This window comes from Platalea leucorodia, assembly GCF_965183815.1.
Source record: "Platalea leucorodia genome assembly, contig: HAP1_HAP1_SCAFFOLD_159, whole genome shotgun sequence".
In the NCBI taxonomy this organism is placed as follows: Eukaryota; Metazoa; Chordata; class Aves; order Pelecaniformes; family Threskiornithidae; genus Platalea; species Platalea leucorodia.
Genome location: NW_028121388.1, coordinates 38895 through 43756, shown reverse-complemented (window position 1 = coordinate 43756; position 4862 = coordinate 38895). Strand labels below are relative to the sequence as shown.

The 4862-nt window shown below is 51.6% G+C and overlaps 1 pseudogene across 1 annotated transcript; it reads left to right on the top strand.

Moving 5' to 3' along the window:
• Positions 1-3045: 3045 nt before the first annotated feature.
• On the top strand, positions 3046-4044 carry LOC309603631 (olfactory receptor 6P1-like; annotated as a pseudogene). Its single transcript has one exon. The product of its transcript is annotated as an olfactory receptor 6P1-like (transcript).
• Positions 4045-4862: the final 818 nt, after the last annotated feature.

Here is a 4862-nt window from a genome sequence, read left to right as displayed (position 1 = left end):
TTCAGACTAGATAGAAGGAAGACATTTTTTACAATGAGGGTAGTGAAACACTGGAACGGGTTGCCCATCCTTGGAAACATTCAAGGCCAGGCTGGATGGGGCTCTGAGCAACCTGATCTGGTTGAAGATGTCCCTGCCAATTGCAGGGGGGATGGACTAGATGACCTTTAAAGGTCCCTTCCATCCCAAAGCATTCTATGATCATTCTATGATTCTATGCCCAGCTTGGACTTGGACCCCCAGCACTTACATTTCAGTGTGAGGCTCCCAAGATAAACCGTGATTCCTATCTGTTGTCTGTAGGAGCAACAGCACAAATGCCTGTGTCCACTGGGCCTCTCTCTCCTGCCTTTCCAGCCAGGGCAGGGGCTTGTCCTGAACTGCATGTCCAACAGGACTGGAAGGAGTCATGCCCACTTGCTCCCCTTGGCAAGCAAAAGAGCAAGGCAGGCCCCTGTGCACCTCCCCTGCTGAAGAGAGGAATCCTCTCTGGAAGGACACACCGACAGCTCTGCTGCCTTCAGCTCCCAACAAGCCAGGTCCCTCTGCCTCAGAAGGTCTGAGGCTTTCTAATTCTATGTGAGTTGATGAAGATGCAGTCATCTGAAGGGAAGTGAGGTGAATGCCATTTCTGGGGACTTTCTTGTCCTGCTCACCAAATTCAGAGATGTCCCTGGTTCAGTTGCCCTGCCTCAGTTTACATCATGTTTCCAGGGCCTCAGCACTGCCTGGAGCTGTTGACGCAGTCTCCACCACCTCAGAGCTTCCATCTCACCAGGGAGTCCATTAGATGATTGTTTTTACTCTCTGCAAACCCTCAGGAGGGACACACTGCAGCCAAAACCTTTAGAGTCTCCTTTCTGCTATAAACCCTGGGACACTTCAGAGAGCAGCGAGCCTTCAGGTACTGCTGGAGACTCACCTTCGGAGCTGCTGGGAGAAGAGGGCAAGGGCAGAGTAAGGAATGAGCCCTGGTTCAGGGCTTGCAGTGAGGCCCAAGAAGTGAAGGACATGGTAGGGAAGGGGCAGAAGGTAAGACCCTGACCTTGGACTTCATTGCCCTGATCCATCAGAGCAGACGTCACTGCTTCATGATGAGGACCGCAGGTTTGGGCTGGATGTACTGAGGGTGAGTGAAGGCTGGGTCTTATTAGTCAATCTGCTGGGTCTTTGAACAGAAGAAATGAGAGCATAGAGACCTGAGTTTCAGCCTTCTCCTTTCCTGCATGTCTTCCCACCCCAGCTCCCGCCTTCCCCCAGGCACCCCTGAGCCCCTGGCACTGCACAGTGAGGCCCAGGGACAGCCCTGGGACACTCTCCCACCCTAGCTGGGTGGGCGGGAGAGTATTTGGGCAGGCTGTGTGAGGCCAGATTGCCCTGTGCCCTTCACTTCATCATTCACAGGGCTCTTTCCGTTGTCTCTTGTTTTGTTTTTCTTTTTTGTTGTTGCTGGCTTTTGCTTGTACTCTCACTCTCTCAGAAGTATGATCATGCAGGATTTGCTCTCCAGCTCTCAGCTTTCTCACTCCCATGCAGTGGAGAGGGCTGGGGTGTCAGTCATTCTGAATAGCTTTTGGCAAACTCTCAGAACAGTTCCCGTGATGATCACTGCTGGAAGAAATGCATTCCAGCCCAAGAGGTGGGTGTCAAACACTTGAAGAGAACTGCTGTTGCAGAGAGCTGTGTTTCTCGGGCATGAGCTTTCTCCAGTCATGCGCTGAGGCATGTCCCTGACATTGCCCATGCCCCCGACCATGATCCTCTCCCACCTCACTCCTAGGCATCCTGCGGACACTCCACTCAATGTCCTACTTTTTCAGGGAGCCCACATGCACAGCTGTCCATGCTGAGGTGCTGCTGCCGGGCTGGGATTTGCAGGCAAGCAGCCTCAAAGCCCTCAGGAACCACTGCTGATGAGGGAAAAATGTGAAGCAAATAGTTCTGCCCAGCAGCTTTCAGTCACAGAATCAGAGAGTAGCTGGGCTTGGAAGCCACCCCAGGATATCATCTGGTCCAACCCCCGCCCTCCTAAAAGCAGGGTCAGCTAGAGCAGGTGGCTCAGGACCATGTGCAGTCAAGTTTTTAATACCCACAAGGATGGAGCCTCTGTAACCTCTCTGGACAACCTGTTCCAGTGTTTGGCCACCCTACCTTTAAATGGAATTTCCTGTATTTCAATGTGTCCTTTCTTCATGGCACCACTGAAAAGAGCCTGGGATTTGTCTCCTTTCTCCCTCCCACCCTTCCTCCCTGCACAATGTCTCCCATGGGCCTTGGTTGACTCCCAGTTGCCCCTTCCCCTTCTTTTTTTAGATCACTTCCTTGTCACTTTTCATGCTGCATTTTGACCTACGACGTGGTTTTTAGCATGCTCCCTGGCAATCCCGCAGCACAGTCCCTTGGTCATCTGAAGCAGTAACTCCTGATCTGCCCTTTCTGAATGGAAGAAATTGGCCTGTTGGGTGATGGGGTAGGAGTGCGGTGGGAATCTTTTCCTTCTCAGGTGAGTGTTTCCGAGAGCTGTGGCCACTCACCCTGCAATGTGCCCAACCCTTGCTTTGGAGGAAGGGTGGTGTCTGGCATGACGTTTCCCACAACGGGGCTTTTTGGAGAGTGGGGTTTGTTTTCTCTGGCACACTTTGTCTTTCCTGAGAGCAGAAAGATGTCGATCCTCAACACCTATAATGCGTCTTCCTAGGCATACCCACAGGCATATGAAAGTTGTCTGTTTCTGTGTGAGCAAATGCACATCATAGATTTATTCTGCAGTGAGAAAGAAGAACTTCCATTGGGCAGCTCACTTCTCAAGTCTGCAGTGGTTCTGCTGGGATGGGTGTTCTTTACCCCTCAGGAAGAACATTTCTTTTATGCTTTCCCTGGGCATGAAAGACCTAAAGCTAATGTGAAGAGAACAATGTCCTACCTAAAAAAATGTTGAAGGTAAATGCTGAAATGAGTTTCTTTCTCGTAGCCTCTCTTTGTGGCAACTGAGGAAATAAAAGACTTTGCATGGCTGAAGGGGAAAGGGACAACGGGACATCATCCATGGATTTTGTGCTGCTGGGAATACGGGATGTCCCCATGCTCCAGAACCTGCTCTTTCTCCTCTTGTTTATGATCTACTCAGTCACCATGGTTGGGAACATCCTCATCGTTGTACTGGTGGTGGCAGACCGGCATCTGCACACCCCCATGTACTTCTTCCTGGGCAATCTGTCCTCCTTGGAGATCTGCTACAGCTCCACCATCCTGCCTCGGTTGCTGGCCAGCTTCCTGACTGGGGACAGCAGCATCTCTGCTCACGGCTGCATGGCTCAGTTCTACTTCTTTGCTTCGTTTGCGACTACTGAGTGTTACCTGCTGGCAGCCATGTCCTAGGATCGGTACTTGGCCATATGCCAGCCCTTGCTCTACGCAAGCCTCATGACCTGGAAGGTCTCTTTACACCTGGCAGCTGCATCTTGGCTATGGGGTTCACTGCTGCTGGTAGTTGTCACAGTCTTCTTATCCCAGTTGCAGTTCTGTGGCCCCAAGGCAATTGACCACTTCTTCTGTGAGTTTACTCCATTGCTGGAGCTTGCCTGCAGTAACACCAGGGTGTTCATGCTCATTGGGTTCCTCTTGGCCTTCCTGGACTTAATCTTTCCATTCCTGGTCACACTGGCCTCCTACATGTGCATCATAGCTGCCATCCTGAGGATCCCATCCGGCATGGGCAGACAGAAGGCCTTCTCTACCTGCTCCTCTCACCTCACCGTTGTCACTGTTTTCTATGGCACCCTCTTTGTTGTCTACATGCTGCCCAGAACAGCCCCGCTGAGGCAGCTCAACAAAGTGTTCTCCTTTTTCTACACTGTCCTCACCCCCCTGGTCAATCCCCTCGTCTACAGCCTGCGGAACAGGGAGGTCAGGGAGGCCATCAGGAAAGTGCTCAGGAAAGCCCTGGCCTGCACCCACAGCTTCCTTGGTGACACAGACAGTTTTGTTCCTTTGAATAGGAAAGCTCTAGATACCAATTGGCCCTTCAGATGTGCATGCTGCTGAGACTGCTTGTGGACTGGCAGGGGGAAGAAAGCAGAAGGTCCTTGTAGAGAAATATTATTGCTTAGAAAGCAATGCTGAAAATGTCATGGGTTTGCCTTTTCGTTAATAACAAACACCTTGGTAGGCTTAAATGTGGGAACTGTTGAAGTGTCAAGGTTTTCTTTTCTGGAGGAGATAAGAAAGCATGTTTGGCTTAATATGTGAATATTTTCCAAGGGCCATCATGAGGGCATCTTTCCCACTGTGGGTTCCCAGGATGGGCACCATCTCCCCCCGTGGGGTACATTTCAAGAGCGTGAATCTTGCATGTCAGCCACTAATGAACGTCCACTTTCACTACACCGCAAAGGAAAAATGGACCATTTCTATTGCGGGGCTCATGTGGGTTACAGCCACGCACCCCTCTTCCATCCACTGGCCAGGCCCTTTGCAGGCATGCCTCAGGAACCAGCTGGGGACTGCAGCAGCTGAGCAGCAGAGCAAGAAGTGTTTGCTTCTCCTGCTGCAAGGGGAGGTGGAGAGACTGGAATAAGGGGAGCAGTTCCTCTTTCTGAGGGCTAAAACAAGATCATCACCTGCATCTCCCTCCCCCCACCTTTTCCTTCCCTGTTCCCAGAAAAATGAGCAAGTTCCTGCTCCAGCTGGGCTCCTCTGGCTCCAGCTCAAGCTCCTCTTCTGTCTTTACCCCACATCTTGGGCAGAGACTGCAACACCCATTCCCTTGCCCCAGATTCTTCATCCTTGGAGGATCAGGCTTTCCACCTCAGCCCTCCTTCCCTACTAGAAAGCTTTGGCCCAGTGTAATGGGTCTGGCTGGG